Raw genomic sequence first — 17,396 nt, 5'->3', positions numbered from 1 at the left:
AGGAGGCTAAACTTTGGTCACACCCATTGTGGGAAATATGGTTTCACATCACTGGCCTCTCTCTAACGATCACCGATGCATTGAAAATGGCTACAAATCCGTCCAGGTTGTACCGTGTGAATTCATAAAGAGGCTCAGAGTAAAGCCTCCTGGAACACAGATAAGCGGAAGATTCCTAGAAAAGGATGAAGTAGCCTTGTGCCAAAGTCATTTCTGGACCAAAATATGGAAACGCTTCACGAATTTGCGTGTCATCCTTTCGCAGGGGCCATGCTAATCTTCTCTGTATCGTATCCAATTTATTATATGTACTGCCGAAGCAAGTACAGGTTTTTCCTTGCAGTGGTGCCTGTATATAATCCCCCATCAGGTGAGTGGACCCTTTGCTACGGTCAAAAAAGGAAGGAGGCTAAACTTTGGTCACACCCATTGTGGGAAATATGGTTTCGCATCACTGGCCTCTCTCTAACGATCACCGATACATTGAAAATGGCTACAAATCTGTCCAGTTTGTACCGTGTGAATTCATAAAGAGGCTCAGAGTAAAGCCTCCTGGAACACAGATAAGCGGAAGATTCCTAGAAAAGGATGAAGTAGCCTTGTGCCAAAGTCATTTTTGGACCAAAACATGGAAACGCTTCACGAATTTTCGTGTCATCCTTTCGCAGGGGCCATGCTAATCTTCTCTGTATCGTATCCAATTTATTATATGTACTGCTGAAGCAAGTACAGGTTCTTCCCTGCAGTGGTGCCTGTATATTCCCCCATCAGGTGAGTGGACCCTTTGCTACGGTCAAAAAAGGAAGGAGGCTAAACTTTGGTCACACCCATTGTGGGAAATATGGTTTCGCATCACTGGCCTCTCTCTAACGATCACCGATACATTGAAAATGGCTACAAATCCTTCCAGTTTGTACCGTGTGAATTCATAAAGAGGCTCAGAGTAAAGCCTCCTGGAACACAGATGAGTGGAAGATTCCTAGAAAAGGAGGAAAGTAGCCTTGTGCCAAAGTCATTTTTGGACCAAAATATGGAAACGCTTCACGAATTTGCGTGTCATCCTTTCGCAGGGGCCATGCTAATCTTCTCTGTATCGTATCCAATTTATTATATGTACTGCCGAAGCAAGTACAGGTTTTTCCCTGCAGTGGTGCCTGTATATATTCCCCCATCAGGTGAGTGGACCCTTTGCTACGGTCAAAAAAGGAAGGAGGCTAAACTTTGGTCACACCCATTGTGGGAAATATGGTTTCGCATCACTGGCCTCTCTCTAACGATCACCGATACATTGAAAATGGCTACAAATCCGTCCAGTTTGTACCGTGTGAATTCATAAAGAGGCTCAGAGTAAAGCCTCCTGGAACACAGATAAGCAGAAGATTCCTAGAAAAGGATGAAAGTAGCCTTGTGACAAAGTCATTTTTGGACAAAAATATGGAAACGCTTCACGAATTTGCGTGTCATCCTTTCTCAGGGGCCATGCTAATCTTCTCTGTATCGTATCCAATTTATTATATGTACTGCCGGAGCAAATACAGGTGTTGCCCTGCAGTGGTGCCTGTATATTCCCCCATCAGGTGAGTGGACCCTTTGCTACGGTCAAAAAAGGAAGGAGGCTAAACTTTGGTCACACCCATTGTGGGAAATATGGTTTCGCATTACTGGCCTCGCTCTAACGATCACTGATACATTAAAAATGGCTACAAATCCTTCCAGTTTGTACCTGTGAATTCATAAAGAGGCTCAGAGTAAAGCCTCCTGGAACACCAATAAGCGGAAGATTCCTAGAAAAGGATGAAGTAGCCTTGTGCCAAAGCCATTTTTGGACCAAAATATGGAAACGCTTCACGAATTTGCGTGTCATCCTTTCACAGGGGCCATGCTAATCTTCTCTGTATCGTATCCAATTTATTATATGTACTGCCAATCAAGTACAGGTTTTTCCCTGGAGTGGTGCCTGTATATATTCCCCCATCAGGTGAGTGGACCCTTTGCTACGGTCAAAAAAGGAAGGAGGCTAAACTTTGGTCACACCCATTGTGGGAAATATGGTTTCGCATCACTGGCCTCTCTCTAACGATCACCGATACATTGAAAATGGCTACAAATCTGTCCAGTTTGTACCGTGTGAATTCATAAAGAGGCACAGAGTAAAGCCTCCTGGAACACAGATAAGCGGAAGATTCCTAGAAAAGGATGAAGTAGCCTTGTGCCAAAGTCATTTTTGGACCAAAATATGGAAACGCTTCACGAATTTTCGTGTCATCCTTTCGCAGGGGCCATGCTAATCTTCTCTGTATCGTATCCAATTTATTATATGTACTGCTGAAGCAAGTACAGGTTCTTCCCTGCAGTGGTGCCTGTATATTCCCCCATCAGGTGAGTGGACCCTTTGCTACGGTCAAAAAAGGAAGGAGGCTAAACTTTGGTCCAGCCATTGTGGGAAATATGGTTTCGCATCACTGGCCTCTCTCTAACGATCACCGATACATTGAAAATGGCTACAAATCCTTCCAGTTTGTACCGTGTGAATTCATAAAGAGGCTCAGAGTAAAGCCTCCTGGAACACAGATAAGCGGAAGATTCCTAGAAAAGGATGAAGTAGCCTTGTGCCAAAGTCATTTTTTGACCAAAATATGGAAACGCTTCACGTATTTTCGTGTCATCCTTTCGCAGGGGCCATGCTAATCTTCTCTGTATCGTATCCAATTTATTATATGTACTGCTGAAGCAAGTACAGGATTTTCCCTGCAGTGGTGCCTGTATATTCCCCCATCAGGTGAGTGGACCCTTTGCTACGATCAAAAAAGGAAGGAGGCTAAACTTTGGTCACACCCATTGTGGGAAATATGGTTTCGCATCACTGGCCTCTCTCTAACGATCACCGATACATTGAAAATGGCTACAAATCCGTCCAGGTTGTACCTTGTGAATTCATAAAGAGGCTCAGAGTAAAGCCTCCTGGAACACAGATAAGCGGAAGATTCCTAGAAAAGGATGAAGTAGCCTTGTGCCAAAGTCATTTTTGGACCAAAATATGGAAACGCTTCACGAATTTGCGTGTCATCCTTTCGCAGGGGCCATGCTAATCTTCTCTGTATCGTATCCAATTTATTATATGTACTGCCGAAGCAAGTACAGGTTTCCCCTGCAGTGGTGCCTGTATATTCCCCCATCAGGTGAGTGGACCCTTTGCTACGGTCAAAATAGGAAAGAGGCTAAACTTTGGTCACACCCATTGTGGGAAATATGGTTTCGCATCACTGGCCTCTCTCTAACGATCACCGATACATTGAAAATGGCTACAAATCCTTCCAGTTTGTACCGTGGGAATTCATAAAGAGGCTCAGAGTAAAGCCTCCTGGAACACAGATAAGCAGAAGATTCCTAGAAAAGGATGAAAGTAGCCTTGTGACAAAGTCATTTTTGGACCAAAATATGGAAACGCTTCACGAATTTGCGTGTCATCCTTTTGCAGGGGCCATGCTAATCTTCTCTGTATCGTATCCAATTTATTATATGTACTGCCGGAGCAAATACAGGTGTTGCCCTGCAGTGGTGCCTGTATATTCCCCCATCAGGTGAGTGGACCCTTTGCTACGGTCAAAAAAGGAAGGAGGCTAAACTTTGGTCACACCCATTGTGGGAAATATGGTTTCGCATCACTGGCCTCTCTCTAACGATCACCGATACATTGAAAATGGCTACAAATCCTTCCAGTTTGTACCGTGTGAATTCATAAAGAGGCTCAGAGTAAAGCCTCCTGGAACACAGATGAGTGGAAGATTCCTAGAAAAGGAGGAAAGTAGCCTTGTGCCAAAGTCATTTTTGGACCAAAATATGGAAACGCTTCACGAATTTGCGTGTCATCCTTTCGCAGGGGCCATGCTAATCTTCTCTGTATCGTATCCAATTTATTATATGTACTGCCGAAGCAAGTACAGGTTTTTCCCTGCAGTGGTGCCTGTATATATTCCCCCATCAGGTGAGTGGACCCTTTGCTACGGTCAAAAAAGGAAGGAGGCTAAACTTTGGTCACACCCATTGTGGGAAATATGGTTTCGCATCACTGGCCTCTCTCTAACGATCACCGATACATTGAAAATGGCTACAAATCCGTCCAGTTTGTACCGTGTGAATTCATAAAGAGGCTCAGAGTAAAGCCTCCTGGAACACAGATAAGCAGAAGATTCCTAGAAAAGGATGAAAGTAGCCTTGTGACAAAGTCATTTTTTGACCAAAATATGGAAACGCTTCACGAATTTGCGTGTCATCCTTTCTCAGGGGCCATGCTAATCTTCTCTGTATCGTATCCAATTTATTATATGTACTGCCGGAGCAAATACAGGTGTTGCCCTGCAGTGGTGCCTGTATATTCCCCCATCAGGTGAGTGGACCCTTTGCTACGGTCAAAAAAGGAAGGAGGCTAAACTTTGGTCACACCCATTGTGGGAAATATGGTTTCACATCACTGGCCTCTCTCTAACGATCACCGATGCATTGAAAATGGCTACAAATCCGTCCAGGTTGTACCGTGTGAATTCATAAAGAGGCTCAGAGTAAAGCCTCCTGGAACACAGATAAGCGGAAGATTCCTAGAAAAGGATGAAGTAGCCTTGTGCCAAAGTCATTTCTGGACCAAAATATGGAAACGCTTCACGAATTTGCGTGTCATCCTTTCGCAGGGGCCATGCTAATCTTCTCTGTATCGTATCCAATTTATTATATGTACTGCCGAAGCAAGTACAGGTTTTTCCTTGCAGTGGTGCCTGTATATAATCCCCCATCAGGTGAGTGGACCCTTTGCTACGGTCAAAAAAGGAAGGAGGCTAAACTTTGGTCACACCCATTGTGGGAAATATGGTTTCGCATCACTGGCCTCTCTCTAACGATCACCGATACATTGAAAATGGCTACAAATCTGTCCAGTTTGTACCGTGTGAATTCATAAAGAGGCTCAGAGTAAAGCCTCCTGGAACACAGATAAGCGGAAGATTCCTAGAAAAGGATGAAGTAGCCTTGTGCCAAAGTCATTTTTGGACCAAAACATGGAAACGCTTCACGAATTTTCGTGTCATCCTTTCGCAGGGGCCATGCTAATCTTCTCTGTATCGTATCCAATTTATTATATGTACTGCTGAAGCAAGTACAGGTTCTTCCCTGCAGTGGTGCCTGTATATTCCCCCATCAGGTGAGTGGACCCTTTGCTACGGTCAAAAAAGGAAGGAGGCTAAACTTTGGTCACACCCATTGTGGGAAATATGGTTTCGCATCACTGGCCTCTCTCTAACGATCACCGATACATTGAAAATGGCTACAAATCCTTCCAGTTTGTACCGTGTGAATTCATAAAGAGGCTCAGAGTAAAGCCTCCTGGAACACAGATGAGTGGAAGATTCCTAGAAAAGGAGGAAAGTAGCCTTGTGCCAAAGTCATTTTTGGACCAAAATATGGAAACGCTTCACGAATTTGCGTGTCATCCTTTCGCAGGGGCCATGCTAATCTTCTCTGTATCGTATCCAATTTATTATATGTACTGCCGAAGCAAGTACAGGTTTTTCCCTGCAGTGGTGCCTGTATATATTCCCCCATCAGGTGAGTGGACCCTTTGCTACGGTCAAAAAAGGAAGGAGGCTAAACTTTGGTCACACCCATTGTGGGAAATATGGTTTCGCATCACTGGCCTCTCTCTAACGATCACCGATACATTGAAAATGGCTACAAATCCGTCCAGTTTGTACCGTGTGAATTCATAAAGAGGCTCAGAGTAAAGCCTCCTGGAACACAGATAAGCAGAAGATTCCTAGAAAAGGATGAAAGTAGCCTTGTGACAAAGTCATTTTTGGACCAAAATATGGAAACGCTTCACGAATTTGCGTGTCATCCTTTCTCAGGGGCCATGCTAATCTTCTCTGTATCGTATCCAATTTATTATATGTACTGCCGGAGCAAATACAGGTGTTGCCCTGCAGTGGTGCCTGTATATTCCCCCATCAGGTGAGTGGACCCTTTGCTACGGTCAAAAAAGGAAGGAGGCTAAACTTTGGTCACACCCATTGTGGGAAATATGGTTTCGCATTACTGGCCTCGCTCTAACGATCACTGATACATTAAAAATGGCTACAAATCCTTCCAGTTTGTACCTGTGAATTCATAAAGAGGCTCAGAGTAAAGCCTCCTGGAACACCAATAAGCGGAAGATTCCTAGAAAAGGATGAAGTAGCCTTGTGCCAAAGCCATTTTTGGACCAAAATATGGAAACGCTTCACGAATTTGCGTGTCATCCTTTCGCAGGGGCCATGCTAATCTTCTCTGTATCATATCCAATTTATTATATGTACTGCCGAAGCAAGTACAGGTTTTTCCCTGGAGTGGTGCCTGTATATATTCCCCCATCAGGTGAGTGGACCCTTTGCTACGGTCAAAAAAGGAAGGAGGCTAAACTTTGGTCACACCCATTGTGGGAAATATGGTTTCGCATCACTGGCCTCTCTCTAACGATCACCGATACATTGAAAATGGCTACAAATCCTTCCAGTTTGTACCGTGGGAATTCATAAAGAGGCTCAGAGTAAAGCCTCCTGGAACACAGATAAGCGGAAGATTCCTAGAAAAGGATGAAAGTAGCCTTGTGCCAAAGTCATTTTTGGACCAAAATATGGAAACGCTTCACGAATTTGCCTGTCATCCTTTCGCAGGGGCCATGCTAATCTTCTCTGTATCGTATCCAATTTATTATATGTACTGCCGGAGCAAGTACAGGTGTTTCCCTGCAGTGGTGCCTGTATATTCCCCCATCAGGTGAGTGGACCCTTTGCTACGGTCAAAAAAGGAAGGAGGCTAAACTTTGGTCACACCCATTGTGGGAAATATGGTTTCGCATCACTGGCCTCTCTCTAACGATCACCGATACATTGAAAATGGCTACAAATCCGTCCAGTTTGTACTGTGTGAATTCATAAAGAGGCTCAGAGTAAAGCCTCCTGGAACACAGATAAGCGGAAGATTCCTAGAAAAGGATGAAGTAGCCTTGTGCCAAAGTCATTTTTGGACCAAAATATGGAAACGCTTCACGAATTTTCGTGTCATCCTTTCGCAGGGGCCATGCTAATCTTCTCTGTATCGTATCCAATTTATTATATGTACTGCTGAAGCAAGTACAGGTTTTTCCCTGCAGTGGTGCCTGTATATTCCCCCATCAGGTGAGTGGACCCTTTGCTACGGTCAAAAAAGGAAGGAGGCTAAACTTTGGTCACACCCATTGTGGGAAATATGGTTTCGCATTACTGGCCTCGCTCTAACGATCACTGATACATTAAAAATGGCTACAAATCCTTCCAGTTTGTACCTGTGAATTCATAAAGAGGCTCAGAGTAAAGCCTCCTGGAACACAGATAAGCAGAAGATTCCTAGAAAAGGATGAAAGTAGCCTTGTGCCAAAGTCATTTTTGGACCAAAATATGGAAACGCTTCACGAATTTGCGTGTCATCCTTTCGCAGGGGCCATGCTAATCTTCTCTGTATCGTATCCAATTTATTATATGTACTGCCGGAGCAAGTACAGGTGTTTCCCTGCAGTGGTGCCTGTATATTCCCCCATCAGGTGAGTGGACCCTTTGCTACGGTCAAAAAAGGAAGGAGGCTAAACTTTGGTCACACCCATTGTGGGAAATATGGTTTCGCATCACTGGCCTCTCTCTAACGATCACCGATACATTAAAAATGGCTACAAATCCGTCCAGTTTGTACCGTGTGAATTCATAAAGAGGCTCAGAGTAAAGCCTCCTGGAACACAGATAAGCGGAAGATTCCTAGAAAAGGATGAAGTAGCCTTGTGCCAAAGTCATTTTTGGACCAAAATATGGAAACGCTTCACGAATTTTCGTGTCGTCCTTTCGCAGGGGCCATGCTAATCTTCTCTGTATCGTATCCAATTTATTATATGTACTGCTGAAGCAAGTACAGGTTTTTCCCTGCAGTGGTGCCTGTATATTCCCCCATCAGGTGAGTGGACCCTTTGCTACGGTCAAAAAAGGAAGGAGGCTAAACTTTGGTCACACCCATTGTGGGAAATATGGTTTCGCATTACTGGCCTCGCTCTAACGATCACTGATACATTAAAAATGGCTACAAATCCTTCCAGTTTGTACCTGTGAATTCATAAAGAGGCTCAGAGTAAAGCCTCCTGGAACACAGATAAGCAGAAGATTCCTAGAAAAGGATGAAAGTAGCCTTGTGACAAAGTCATTTTTGGACCAAAATATGGAAACGCTTCACGAATTTGCGTGTCATCCTTTCGCAGGGGCCATGCTAATCTTCTCTGTATCGTATCCAATTTATTATATGTACTGCCGGAGCAAGTACAGGTGTTTCCCTGCAGTGGTGCCTGTATATTCCCCCATCAGGTGAGTGGACCCTTTTCCACGGTCAAAAAAGGAAGGAGGCTAAACTTTGGTCACACCCATTGTGGGAAATATGGTTTCGCATCACTGGCCTCTCTCTAACGATCACCGATACATTGAAAATGGCTACAAATCCTTCCAGTTTGTACCGTGTGAATTCATAAAGAGGCTCAGAGTAAAGCCTCCTGGAACACAGATAAGCGGAAGATTCCTAGAAAAGGATGAAGTAGCCTTGTGCCAAAGTCATTTTTGGACCAAAATATGGAAACGCTTCACGAATTTGCGTGTCATCCTTTCGCAGGGGCCATGCTAATCTTCTCTGTATCGTATCCAATTTATTATATGTACTGCCGAAGCAAGTACAGGTTTTTCCCTGCAGTGGTGCCTGTATATATTCCCCCATCAGGTGAGTGGACCCTTTGCTACGGTCAAAAAAGGAAGGAGGCTAAACTTTGGTCACACCCATTGTGGGAAATATGGTTTCGCATTACTGGCCTCGCTCTAACGATCACTGATACATTAAAAATGGCTACAAATCCTTCCAGTTTGTACCTGTGAATTCATAAAGAGGCTCAGAGTAAAGCCTCCTGGAACACAGATAAGCGGAAGATTCCTAGAAAAGGATGAAAGTAGCCTTGTGCCAAAGTCATTTTTGGACCAAAATATGGAAACGCTTCACAAATTTGCGTGTCATCCTTTCGCAGGGGCCATGCTAATCTTCTCTGTATCGTATCCAATTTATTATATGTACTGCCGGAGCAAGTACAGGTGTTTCCCTGCAGTGGTGCCTGTATATTCCCCCATCAGGTGAGTGGACCCTTTGCTACGGTCAAAAAAGGAAGGAGGCTAAACTTTTGTCACACCCATTGTGGGAAATATGGTTTCGCATTACTGGCCTCGCTCTAACGATCACTGATACATTAAAAATGGTTACAAATCCTTCCAGTTTGTACCTGTGAATTCATAAAGAGGCTCAGAGTAAAGCCTCCTTGAACACAGATAAGAAGAAGATTCCTAGAAAAGGATGAAAGTAGCCTTGTGACAAAGTCATTTTTGGACCAAAATATGGAAACGCTTCACGAATTTGCGTGTCATCCTTTCGCAGGGGCCATGCTAATCTTCTCTGTATCGTATCCAATTTATTATATGTACTGCCGGAGCAAGTACAGGTGTTGCCCTGCAGTGGTGCCTGTATATTCCCCCATCAGGTGAGTGGACCCTTTGCTACGGTCAAAAAAGGAAGGAGGCTAAACTTTGGTCACACCCATTGTGGGAAATATGGTTTCGCATTACTGGCCTCGCTCTAACGATCACCGATACATTAAAAATGGCTACAAATCCTTCCAGTTTGTACCTGTGAATTCATAAAGTGGCTCAGAGTAAAGCCTCCTGGAACACAGATAAGCAGAAGATTCCTAGAAAAGGATGAAAGTAGCCTTGTGCCAAAGTCATTGTTGGACCAAATAGGAAACGCTTCACGAATTTGCCTGTCATCCTTTCGCAGGGGCCATGCTAATCTTCTCTGTATCGTATCCAATTTATTATATATACTGCCGGAGCAAGTACAGGTGTTTCCCTGCAGTGGTGCAATTTATATTCCCCCATCAGGTGAGTGGACCCTTTGCTACGGTCAAAAAAGGAAGGAGGCTAAACTTTGGTCACACCCATTGTGGGAAATATGGTTTCGCATCACTGGCCTCTCTCTAACGATCACCGATACATTGAAAATGGCTACAAATCCGCCCAGTTTGTACCTTGTGAATTCATAAAGAGGCTCAGAGTAAAGCCTCCTGGAACACAGATAAGCGGAAGATTCCTAGAAAAGGATGAAGTAGCCTTGTGCCAAAGTCATTTTTGGACCAAAATATGGAAACGCTTCACGAATTTTCGTGTCATCCTTTCGCAGGGGCCATGCTAATCTTCTCTGTATCGTATCCAATTTATTATATGTACTGCTGAAGCAAGTACAGGTTTTTCCCTGCAGTGGAGCCTGTATATTCCCCCATCAGGTGAGTGGACCCTTTGCTACGGTCAAAAAAGGAAGGAGGCTAAACTTTGGTCACACCCATTGTGGGAAATATGGTTTCGCATTACTGGCCTCGCTCTAACGATCACTGATACATTAAAAATGGCTACAAATCCTTCCAGTTTGTACCTGTGAATTCATAAAGAGGCTCAGAGTAAAGCCTCCTGGAACACAGATAAGCAGAAGATTCCTAGAAAAGGATGAAAGTAGCCTTGTGACAAAGTCATTTTTGGACCAACATATGGAAATGCTTCACGAATTTGCGTGTCATCCTTTCGCAGGGGCCATGCTAATCTTCTCTGTATCGTATCCAATTTATTATATGTACTGCCGGAGCAAGTACAGGTGTTGCCCTGCAGTGGTGCCTGTATATTCCCCCATCAGGTGAGTGGACCCTTTGCTACGGTCAAAAAAGGAAGGAGGCTAAACTTTGGTCACACCCATTGTGGGAAATATGGTTTCGCATCACTGGCCTCTCTCTAACGATCACCGATACATTGAAAATGGCTACAAATCCGTCCAGTTTGTACCGTGTGAATTCATAAAGAGGCTCAGAGTAAAGCCTCCTGGAACACAGATAAGCGTAAGGTTCCTAGAAAAGGATGAAGTAGCCTTGTGCCAAAGTCATTTTTGGACCAAAATATGGAAACGCTTCACGAATTTGCGTGTCATCCGTTCACAGGGGCCATGCTAATCTTCTCTGTATCGTATCCAATTTATTATATGTACTGCCAATCAAGTACAGGTTTTTCCCTGGAGTGGTGCCTGTATATATTCCCCCATCAGGTGAGTGGACCCTTTGCTACGGTCAAAAAAGGAAGGAGGCTAAACTTTGGTCACACCCATTGTGGGAAATATGGTTTCGCATCACTGGCCTCTCTCTAACGATCACCGATACATTGAAAATGGCTACAAATCTGTCCAGTTTGTACCGTGTGAATTCATAAAGAGGCTCAGAGTAAAGCCTCCTGGAACACAGATAAGTGGAAGATTCCTAGAAAAGGAGGAAAGTAGCCTTGTGCCAAAGTCATTTTTGGACCAAAATATGGAAACGCTTCACGAATTTGCGTGTCATCCTTTCGCAGGGGCCATGCTAATCTTCTCTGTATCGTATCCAATTTATTATATGTACTGGCGGAGCAAGTAAAGGTGTTTCCCTGCAGTGGTGCCTGTATATTCCCCCATCAGGTGAGTGGACCCTTTGCTACGGTCAAAAAAGGAAGGAGGCTAATCTTTGGTCACACCCATTGTGGGAAATATGGTTTCGCATCACTGGCCTCTCTCTAACGATCACCGATACATTGAAAATGGCTACAAATCTGTCCAGTTTGTACCGTGTGAATTCATAAAGAGGCTCAGAGTAAAGCCTCCTGGAACACAGATAAGTGGAAGATTCCTAGAAAAGGATGAAGTAGCCTTGTGCCAAAGTCATTTTTTGACCAAAATATGGAAACGCTTCACGAATTTTCGTGTCATCCTTTCGCAGGGGCCATGCTAATCTTCTCTGTATCGTATCCAATTTATTATATGTACTGCTGAAGCAAGTACAGGTTTTTCCCTGCAGTGGTGCCTGTATATTCTCCCATCAGGTGAGTGGACCCTTTGCTACGGTCAAAAAAGGAAGGAGGCTAAACTTTGGTCACACCCATTGTGGGAAATATGGTTTCGCATCACTGGCCTCTCTCTAACGATCACCGATACATTGAAAATGGCTACAAATCTGTCCAGTTTGTACCGTGTGAATTCATAAAGAGGCTCAGAGTAAAGCCTCCTGGAACACAGATAAGCGGAAGATTCCTAGAAAAGGATGAAGTAGCCTTGTGCCAAAGTCATTTTTTGACCAAAATATGGAAACGCTTCACGAATTTTCGTGTCATCCTTTCGCAGGGGCCATGCTAATCTTCTCTGTATCGTATCCAATTTATTATATGTACTGCTGAAGCAAGTACAGGATTTTCCCTGCAGTGGTGCCTGTATATTCCCCCATCAGGTGAGTGGACCCTTTGCTACGATCAAAAAAGGAAGGAGGCTAAACTTTGGTCACACCCATTGTGGGAAATATGGTTTCGCATCACTGGCCTCTCTCTAACGATCACCGATACATTGAAAATGGCTACAAATCCGTCCAGGTTGTACCTTGTGAATTCATAAAGAGGCTCAGAGTAAAGCCTCCTGGAACACAGATAAGCGGAAGATTCCTAGAAAAGGATGAAGTAGCCTTGTGCCAAAGTCATTTTTGGACCAAAATATGGAAACGCTTCACGAATTTGCGTGTCATCCTTTCGCAGGGGCCATGCTAATCTTCTCTGTATCGTATCCAATTTATTATATGTACTGCCGAAGCAAGTACAGGTTTTTCCCTGCAGTGGTGCCTGTATATATTCCCCCATCAGGTGAGTGGACCCTTTGCTACGGTCAAAAAAGGAAGGAGGCTAAACTTTGGTCACACCCATTGTGGGAAATATGGTTTCGCATTACTGGCCTCGCTCTAACGATCACTGATACATTAAAAATGGCTACAAATCCTTCCAGTTTGTACCTGTGAATTCATAAAGAGGCTCAGAGTAAAGCCTCCTGGAACACAGATAAGCGGAAGATTCCTAGAAAAGGATGAAAGTAGCCTTGTGCCAAAGTCATTTTTGGACCAAAATATGGAAACGCTTCACAAATTTGCGTGTCATCCTTTCGCAGGGGCCATGCTAATCTTCTCTGTATCGTATCCAATTTATTATATGTACTGCCGGAGCAAGTACAGGTGTTTCCCTGCAGTGGTGCCTGTATATTCCCCCATCAGGTGAGTGGACCCTTTGCTACGGTCAAAAAAGGAAGGAGGCTAAACTTTTGTCACACCCATTGTGGGAAATATGGTTTCGCATTACTGGCCTCGCTCTAACGATCACTGATACATTAAAAATGGTTACAAATCCTTCCAGTTTGTACCTGTGAATTCATAAAGAGGCTCAGAGTAAAGCCTCCTTGAACACAGATAAGAAGAAGATTCCTAGAAAAGGATGAAAGTAGCCTTGTGACAAAGTCATTTTTGGACCAAAATATGGAAACGCTTCACGAATTTGCGTGTCATCCTTTCGCAGGGGCCATGCTAATCTTCTCTGTATCGTATCCAATTTATTATATGTACTGCCGGAGCAAGTACAGGTGTTGCCCTGCAGTGGTGCCTGTATATTCCCCCATCAGGTGAGTGGACCCTTTGCTACGGTCAAAAAAGGAAGGAGGCTAAACTTTGGTCACACCCATTGTGGGAAATATGGTTTCGCATTACTGGCCTCGCTCTAACGATCACCGATACATTAAAAATGGCTACAAATCCTTCCAGTTTGTACCTGTGAATTCATAAAGTGGCTCAGAGTAAAGCCTCCTGGAACACAGATAAGCAGAAGATTCCTAGAAAAGGATGAAAGTAGCCTTGTGCCAAAGTCATTGTTGGACCAAATAGGAAACGCTTCACGAATTTGCCTGTCATCCTTTCGCAGGGGCCATGCTAATCTTCTCTGTATCGTATCCAATTTATTATATATACTGCCGGAGCAAGTACAGGTGTTTCCCTGCAGTGGTGCAATTTATATTCCCCCATCAGGTGAGTGGACCCTTTGCTACGGTCAAAAAAGGAAGGAGGCTAAACTTTGGTCACACCCATTGTGGGAAATATGGTTTCGCATCACTGGCCTCTCTCTAACGATCACCGATACATTGAAAATGGCTACAAATCCGTCCAGTTTGTACCTTGTGAATTCATAAAGAGGCTCAGAGTAAAGCCTCCTGGAACACAGATAAGCGGAAGATTCCTAGAAAAGGATGAAGTAGCCTTGTGCCAAAGTCATTTTTGGACCAAAATATGGAAACGCTTCACGAATTTTCGTGTCATCCTTTCGCAGGGGCCATGCTAATCTTCTCTGTATCGTATCCAATTTATTATATGTACTGCTGAAGCAAGTACAGGTTTTTCCCTGCAGTGGAGCCTGTATATTCCCCCATCAGGTGAGTGGACCCTTTGCTACGGTCAAAAAAGGAAGGAGGCTAAACTTTGGTCACACCCATTGTGGGAAATATGGTTTCGCATTACTGGCCTCGCTCTAACGATCACTGATACATTAAAAATGGCTACAAATCCTTCCAGTTTGTACCTGTGAATTCATAAAGAGGCTCAGAGTAAAGCCTCCTGGAACACAGATAAGCAGAAGATTCCTAGAAAAGGATGAAAGTAGCCTTGTGACAAAGTCATTTTTGGACCAACATATGGAAATGCTTCACGAATTTGCGTGTCATCCTTTCGCAGGGGCCATGCTAATCTTCTCTGTATCGTATCCAATTTATTATATGTACTGCCGGAGCAAGTACAGGTGTTGCCCTGCAGTGGTGCCTGTATATTCCCCCATCAGGTGAGTGGACCCTTTGCTACGGTCAAAAAAGGAAGGAGGCTAAACTTTGGTCACACCCATTGTGGGAAATATGGTTTCGCATCACTGGCCTCTCTCTAACGATCACCGATACATTGAAAATGGCTACAAATCCGTCCAGTTTGTACCGTGTGAATTCATAAAGAGGCTCAGAGTAAAGCCTCCTGGAACACAGATAAGCGTAAGGTTCCTAGAAAAGGATGAAGTAGCCTTGTGCCAAAGTCATTTTTGGACCAAAATATGGAAACGCTTCACGAATTTGCGTGTCATCCGTTCACAGGGGCCATGCTAATCTTCTCTGTATCGTATCCAATTTATTATATGTACTGCCAATCAAGTACAGGTTTTTCCCTGGAGTGGTGCCTGTATATATTCCCCCATCAGGTGAGTGGACCCTTTGCTACGGTCAAAAAAGGAAGGAGGCTAAACTTTGGTCACACCCATTGTGGGAAATATGGTTTCGCATCACTGGCCTCTCTCTAACGATCACCGATACATTGAAAATGGCTACAAATCTGTCCAGTTTGTACCGTGTGAATTCATAAAGAGGCTAAGAGTAAAGCCTCCTGGAACACAGATAAGTGGAAGATTCCTAGAAAAGGAGGAAAGTAGCCTTGTGCCAAAGTCATTTTTGGACCAAAATATGGAAACGCTTCACGAATTTGCGTGTCATCCTTTCGCAGGGGCCATGCTAATCTTCTCTGTATCGTATCCAATTTATTATATGTACTGGCGGAGCAAGTAAAGGTGTTTCCCTGCAGTGGTGCCTGTATATTCCCCCATCAGGTGAGTGGACCCTTTGCTACGGTCAAAAAAGGAAGGAGGCTAATCTTTGGTCACACCCATTGTGGGAAATATGGTTTCGCATCACTGGCCTCTCTCTAACGATCACCGATACATTGAAAATGGCTACAAATCTGTCCAGTTTGTACCGTGTGAATTCATAAAGAGGCTCAGAGTAAAGCCTCCTGGAACACAGATAAGTGGAAGATTCCTAGAAAAGGATGAAGTAGCCTTGTGCCAAAGTCATTTTTTGACCAAAATATGGAAACGCTTCACGAATTTTCGTGTCATCCTTTCGCAGGGGCCATGCTAATCTTCTCTGTATCGTATCCAATTTATTATATGTACTGCTGAAGCAAGTACAGGTTTTTCCCTGCAGTGGTGCCTGTATATTCTCCCATCAGGTGAGTGGACCCTTTGCTACGGTCAAAAAAGGAAGGAGGCTAAACTTTGGTCACACCCATTGTGGGAAATATGGTTTCGCATCACTGGCCTCTCTCTAACGATCACCGATACATTGAAAATGGCTACAAATCTGTCCAGTTTGTACCGTGTGAATTCATAAAGAGGCTCAGAGTAAAGCCTCCTGGAACACAGATAAGCGGAAGATTCCTAGAAAAGGATGAAGTAGCCTTGTGCCAAAGTCATTTTTTGACCAAAATATGGAAACGCTTCACGAATTTTCGTGTCATCCTTTCGCAGGGGCCATGCTAATCTTCTCTGTATCGTATCCAATTTATTATATGTACTGCTGAAGCAAGTACAGGATTTTCCCTGCAGTGGTGCCTGTATATTCCCCCATCAGGTGAGTGGACCCTTTGCTACGATCAAAAAAGGAAGGAGGCTAAACTTTGGTCACACCCATTGTGGGAAATATGGTTTCGCATCACTGGCCTCTCTCTAACGATCACCGATACATTGAAAATGGCTACAAATCCGTCCAGGTTGTACCTTGTGAATTCATAAAGAGGCTCAGAGTAAAGCCTCCTGGAACACAGATAAGCGGAAGATTCCTAGAAAAGGATGAAGTAGCCTTGTGCCAAAGTCATTTTTGGACCAAAATATGGAAACGCTTCACGAATTTGCGTGTCATCCTTTCGCAGGGGCCATGCTAATCTTCTCTGTATCGTATCCAATTTATTATATGTACTGCCGAAGCAAGTACCGGTTTCCCCTGCAGTGGTGCCTGTATATTCCCCCATCAGGTGAGTGGACCCTTTGCTACGGTCAAAAAAGGAAAGAGGCTAAACTTTGGTCACACCCATTGTGGGAAATATGGTTTCGCATCACTGGCCTCTCTCTAACGATCACCGATACATTGAAAATGGCTACAAATCCTTCCAGTTTGTACCGTGGGAATTCATAAAGAGGCTCAGAGTAAAGCCTCCTGGAACACAGATAAGCAGAAGATTCCTAGAAAAGGATGAAAGTAGCCTTGTGACAAAGTCATTTTTGGACCAAAATATGGAAACGCTTCACGAATTTTCGTGTCATCCTTTCGCAGGGGCCATGCTAATCTTCTCTGTATCGTATCCAATTTATTATATGTACTGCTGAAGCAAGTACAGGATTTTCCCTGCAGTGGTGCCTGTATATTCCCCCATCAGGTGAGTGGACCCTTTGCTACGATCAAAAAAGGAAGGAGGCTAAACTTTGGTCACACCCATTGTGGGAAATATGGTTTCGCATCACTGGCCTCTCTCTAACGATCACCGATACATTGAAAATGGCTACAAATCCGTCCAGGTTGTACCTTGTGAATTCATAAAG

The 17,396-nt window shown here is 44.0% G+C and overlaps 43 non-coding genes across 43 annotated transcripts; all 43 read right to left on the bottom strand.

Moving 5' to 3' along the window:
* Positions 1-220: 220 nt before the first annotated feature.
* Positions 221-327, bottom strand: LOC133012761 (U6 spliceosomal RNA). Its single transcript, XR_009681199.1, has one exon. It is a non-coding gene; the product is annotated as a U6 spliceosomal RNA (small nuclear RNA).
* A 296-nt stretch (positions 328-623) lies between these two features.
* On the bottom strand, positions 624-730 carry LOC133012787 (U6 spliceosomal RNA). Its single transcript, XR_009681224.1, has one exon. It is a non-coding gene; the product is annotated as a U6 spliceosomal RNA (small nuclear RNA).
* Positions 731-1,025: 295 nt separating this feature from the next.
* On the bottom strand, positions 1,026-1,132 carry LOC133012750 (U6 spliceosomal RNA). The gene has a single exon (XR_009681188.1). It is a non-coding gene; the product is annotated as a U6 spliceosomal RNA (small nuclear RNA).
* Positions 1,133-1,429: 297 nt separating this feature from the next.
* On the bottom strand, positions 1,430-1,536 carry LOC133012373 (U6 spliceosomal RNA). The gene has a single exon (XR_009680835.1). It is a non-coding gene; the product is annotated as a U6 spliceosomal RNA (small nuclear RNA).
* Positions 1,537-1,829: 293 nt separating this feature from the next.
* On the bottom strand, positions 1,830-1,935 carry LOC133012817 (U6 spliceosomal RNA). Its single transcript, XR_009681252.1, has one exon. It is a non-coding gene; the product is annotated as a U6 spliceosomal RNA (small nuclear RNA).
* Positions 1,936-2,231: 296 nt separating this feature from the next.
* Positions 2,232-2,338, bottom strand: LOC133012608 (U6 spliceosomal RNA). Its single transcript, XR_009681055.1, has one exon. It is a non-coding gene; the product is annotated as a U6 spliceosomal RNA (small nuclear RNA).
* A 293-nt stretch (positions 2,339-2,631) lies between these two features.
* Positions 2,632-2,738, bottom strand: LOC133012794 (U6 spliceosomal RNA). The gene has a single exon (XR_009681230.1). It is a non-coding gene; the product is annotated as a U6 spliceosomal RNA (small nuclear RNA).
* Positions 2,739-3,032: 294 nt separating this feature from the next.
* Positions 3,033-3,139, bottom strand: LOC133012738 (U6 spliceosomal RNA). Its single transcript, XR_009681177.1, has one exon. It is a non-coding gene; the product is annotated as a U6 spliceosomal RNA (small nuclear RNA).
* Positions 3,140-3,433: 294 nt separating this feature from the next.
* LOC133012847 (U6 spliceosomal RNA) lies at positions 3,434-3,540 on the bottom strand. The gene has a single exon (XR_009681280.1). It is a non-coding gene; the product is annotated as a U6 spliceosomal RNA (small nuclear RNA).
* Positions 3,541-3,835: 295 nt separating this feature from the next.
* LOC133012726 (U6 spliceosomal RNA) lies at positions 3,836-3,942 on the bottom strand. The gene has a single exon (XR_009681166.1). It is a non-coding gene; the product is annotated as a U6 spliceosomal RNA (small nuclear RNA).
* Positions 3,943-4,239: 297 nt separating this feature from the next.
* LOC133012375 (U6 spliceosomal RNA) lies at positions 4,240-4,346 on the bottom strand. Its single transcript, XR_009680837.1, has one exon. It is a non-coding gene; the product is annotated as a U6 spliceosomal RNA (small nuclear RNA).
* Positions 4,347-4,640: 294 nt separating this feature from the next.
* LOC133012714 (U6 spliceosomal RNA) lies at positions 4,641-4,747 on the bottom strand. Its single transcript, XR_009681155.1, has one exon. It is a non-coding gene; the product is annotated as a U6 spliceosomal RNA (small nuclear RNA).
* A 296-nt stretch (positions 4,748-5,043) lies between these two features.
* On the bottom strand, positions 5,044-5,150 carry LOC133012786 (U6 spliceosomal RNA). Its single transcript, XR_009681223.1, has one exon. It is a non-coding gene; the product is annotated as a U6 spliceosomal RNA (small nuclear RNA).
* Positions 5,151-5,445: 295 nt separating this feature from the next.
* On the bottom strand, positions 5,446-5,552 carry LOC133012703 (U6 spliceosomal RNA). Its single transcript, XR_009681144.1, has one exon. It is a non-coding gene; the product is annotated as a U6 spliceosomal RNA (small nuclear RNA).
* A 297-nt stretch (positions 5,553-5,849) lies between these two features.
* On the bottom strand, positions 5,850-5,956 carry LOC133012374 (U6 spliceosomal RNA). The gene has a single exon (XR_009680836.1). It is a non-coding gene; the product is annotated as a U6 spliceosomal RNA (small nuclear RNA).
* A 293-nt stretch (positions 5,957-6,249) lies between these two features.
* Positions 6,250-6,356, bottom strand: LOC133012659 (U6 spliceosomal RNA). The gene has a single exon (XR_009681103.1). It is a non-coding gene; the product is annotated as a U6 spliceosomal RNA (small nuclear RNA).
* Positions 6,357-6,653: 297 nt separating this feature from the next.
* LOC133012926 (U6 spliceosomal RNA) lies at positions 6,654-6,760 on the bottom strand. Its single transcript, XR_009681355.1, has one exon. It is a non-coding gene; the product is annotated as a U6 spliceosomal RNA (small nuclear RNA).
* Positions 6,761-7,054: 294 nt separating this feature from the next.
* On the bottom strand, positions 7,055-7,161 carry LOC133012607 (U6 spliceosomal RNA). Its single transcript, XR_009681054.1, has one exon. It is a non-coding gene; the product is annotated as a U6 spliceosomal RNA (small nuclear RNA).
* Positions 7,162-7,455: 294 nt separating this feature from the next.
* Positions 7,456-7,562, bottom strand: LOC133012671 (U6 spliceosomal RNA). The gene has a single exon (XR_009681114.1). It is a non-coding gene; the product is annotated as a U6 spliceosomal RNA (small nuclear RNA).
* A 294-nt stretch (positions 7,563-7,856) lies between these two features.
* Positions 7,857-7,963, bottom strand: LOC133012918 (U6 spliceosomal RNA). The gene has a single exon (XR_009681347.1). It is a non-coding gene; the product is annotated as a U6 spliceosomal RNA (small nuclear RNA).
* A 294-nt stretch (positions 7,964-8,257) lies between these two features.
* On the bottom strand, positions 8,258-8,364 carry LOC133012670 (U6 spliceosomal RNA). The gene has a single exon (XR_009681113.1). It is a non-coding gene; the product is annotated as a U6 spliceosomal RNA (small nuclear RNA).
* A 294-nt stretch (positions 8,365-8,658) lies between these two features.
* Positions 8,659-8,765, bottom strand: LOC133012691 (U6 spliceosomal RNA). Its single transcript, XR_009681133.1, has one exon. It is a non-coding gene; the product is annotated as a U6 spliceosomal RNA (small nuclear RNA).
* A 296-nt stretch (positions 8,766-9,061) lies between these two features.
* Positions 9,062-9,168, bottom strand: LOC133012771 (U6 spliceosomal RNA). Its single transcript, XR_009681209.1, has one exon. It is a non-coding gene; the product is annotated as a U6 spliceosomal RNA (small nuclear RNA).
* A 294-nt stretch (positions 9,169-9,462) lies between these two features.
* LOC133012668 (U6 spliceosomal RNA) lies at positions 9,463-9,569 on the bottom strand. Its single transcript, XR_009681112.1, has one exon. It is a non-coding gene; the product is annotated as a U6 spliceosomal RNA (small nuclear RNA).
* Positions 9,570-9,861: 292 nt separating this feature from the next.
* Positions 9,862-9,968, bottom strand: LOC133012446 (U6 spliceosomal RNA). The gene has a single exon (XR_009680904.1). It is a non-coding gene; the product is annotated as a U6 spliceosomal RNA (small nuclear RNA).
* Positions 9,969-10,263: 295 nt separating this feature from the next.
* LOC133012606 (U6 spliceosomal RNA) lies at positions 10,264-10,370 on the bottom strand. Its single transcript, XR_009681053.1, has one exon. It is a non-coding gene; the product is annotated as a U6 spliceosomal RNA (small nuclear RNA).
* A 294-nt stretch (positions 10,371-10,664) lies between these two features.
* Positions 10,665-10,771, bottom strand: LOC133012942 (U6 spliceosomal RNA). The gene has a single exon (XR_009681370.1). It is a non-coding gene; the product is annotated as a U6 spliceosomal RNA (small nuclear RNA).
* Positions 10,772-11,065: 294 nt separating this feature from the next.
* Positions 11,066-11,171, bottom strand: LOC133012403 (U6 spliceosomal RNA). The gene has a single exon (XR_009680864.1). It is a non-coding gene; the product is annotated as a U6 spliceosomal RNA (small nuclear RNA).
* Positions 11,172-11,468: 297 nt separating this feature from the next.
* On the bottom strand, positions 11,469-11,575 carry LOC133012362 (U6 spliceosomal RNA). The gene has a single exon (XR_009680825.1). It is a non-coding gene; the product is annotated as a U6 spliceosomal RNA (small nuclear RNA).
* Positions 11,576-11,869: 294 nt separating this feature from the next.
* On the bottom strand, positions 11,870-11,976 carry LOC133012604 (U6 spliceosomal RNA). Its single transcript, XR_009681052.1, has one exon. It is a non-coding gene; the product is annotated as a U6 spliceosomal RNA (small nuclear RNA).
* A 294-nt stretch (positions 11,977-12,270) lies between these two features.
* On the bottom strand, positions 12,271-12,377 carry LOC133012603 (U6 spliceosomal RNA). Its single transcript, XR_009681051.1, has one exon. It is a non-coding gene; the product is annotated as a U6 spliceosomal RNA (small nuclear RNA).
* Positions 12,378-12,671: 294 nt separating this feature from the next.
* On the bottom strand, positions 12,672-12,778 carry LOC133012679 (U6 spliceosomal RNA). Its single transcript, XR_009681122.1, has one exon. It is a non-coding gene; the product is annotated as a U6 spliceosomal RNA (small nuclear RNA).
* A 296-nt stretch (positions 12,779-13,074) lies between these two features.
* Positions 13,075-13,181, bottom strand: LOC133012770 (U6 spliceosomal RNA). Its single transcript, XR_009681208.1, has one exon. It is a non-coding gene; the product is annotated as a U6 spliceosomal RNA (small nuclear RNA).
* Positions 13,182-13,475: 294 nt separating this feature from the next.
* LOC133012666 (U6 spliceosomal RNA) lies at positions 13,476-13,582 on the bottom strand. Its single transcript, XR_009681110.1, has one exon. It is a non-coding gene; the product is annotated as a U6 spliceosomal RNA (small nuclear RNA).
* A 292-nt stretch (positions 13,583-13,874) lies between these two features.
* LOC133012445 (U6 spliceosomal RNA) lies at positions 13,875-13,981 on the bottom strand. Its single transcript, XR_009680903.1, has one exon. It is a non-coding gene; the product is annotated as a U6 spliceosomal RNA (small nuclear RNA).
* A 295-nt stretch (positions 13,982-14,276) lies between these two features.
* LOC133012602 (U6 spliceosomal RNA) lies at positions 14,277-14,383 on the bottom strand. The gene has a single exon (XR_009681050.1). It is a non-coding gene; the product is annotated as a U6 spliceosomal RNA (small nuclear RNA).
* A 294-nt stretch (positions 14,384-14,677) lies between these two features.
* LOC133012941 (U6 spliceosomal RNA) lies at positions 14,678-14,784 on the bottom strand. Its single transcript, XR_009681369.1, has one exon. It is a non-coding gene; the product is annotated as a U6 spliceosomal RNA (small nuclear RNA).
* Positions 14,785-15,078: 294 nt separating this feature from the next.
* LOC133012402 (U6 spliceosomal RNA) lies at positions 15,079-15,184 on the bottom strand. Its single transcript, XR_009680863.1, has one exon. It is a non-coding gene; the product is annotated as a U6 spliceosomal RNA (small nuclear RNA).
* Positions 15,185-15,481: 297 nt separating this feature from the next.
* LOC133012361 (U6 spliceosomal RNA) lies at positions 15,482-15,588 on the bottom strand. The gene has a single exon (XR_009680824.1). It is a non-coding gene; the product is annotated as a U6 spliceosomal RNA (small nuclear RNA).
* A 294-nt stretch (positions 15,589-15,882) lies between these two features.
* On the bottom strand, positions 15,883-15,989 carry LOC133012601 (U6 spliceosomal RNA). Its single transcript, XR_009681049.1, has one exon. It is a non-coding gene; the product is annotated as a U6 spliceosomal RNA (small nuclear RNA).
* Positions 15,990-16,283: 294 nt separating this feature from the next.
* Positions 16,284-16,390, bottom strand: LOC133012600 (U6 spliceosomal RNA). Its single transcript, XR_009681048.1, has one exon. It is a non-coding gene; the product is annotated as a U6 spliceosomal RNA (small nuclear RNA).
* Positions 16,391-16,684: 294 nt separating this feature from the next.
* On the bottom strand, positions 16,685-16,791 carry LOC133012667 (U6 spliceosomal RNA). The gene has a single exon (XR_009681111.1). It is a non-coding gene; the product is annotated as a U6 spliceosomal RNA (small nuclear RNA).
* Positions 16,792-17,085: 294 nt separating this feature from the next.
* On the bottom strand, positions 17,086-17,192 carry LOC133012599 (U6 spliceosomal RNA). The gene has a single exon (XR_009681047.1). It is a non-coding gene; the product is annotated as a U6 spliceosomal RNA (small nuclear RNA).
* Between the last annotated feature and the right edge of the window lie 204 nt (positions 17,193-17,396).

Source organism: Limanda limanda, chromosome 10, assembly GCF_963576545.1.
Source record: "Limanda limanda chromosome 10, fLimLim1.1, whole genome shotgun sequence".
Classification (NCBI taxonomy): domain Eukaryota; kingdom Metazoa; phylum Chordata; class Actinopteri; order Pleuronectiformes; family Pleuronectidae; genus Limanda; species Limanda limanda.
The sequence above is the reverse complement of the archived record's forward strand: the minus strand, read 5'-3'. Positions and strand labels throughout refer to the sequence as shown.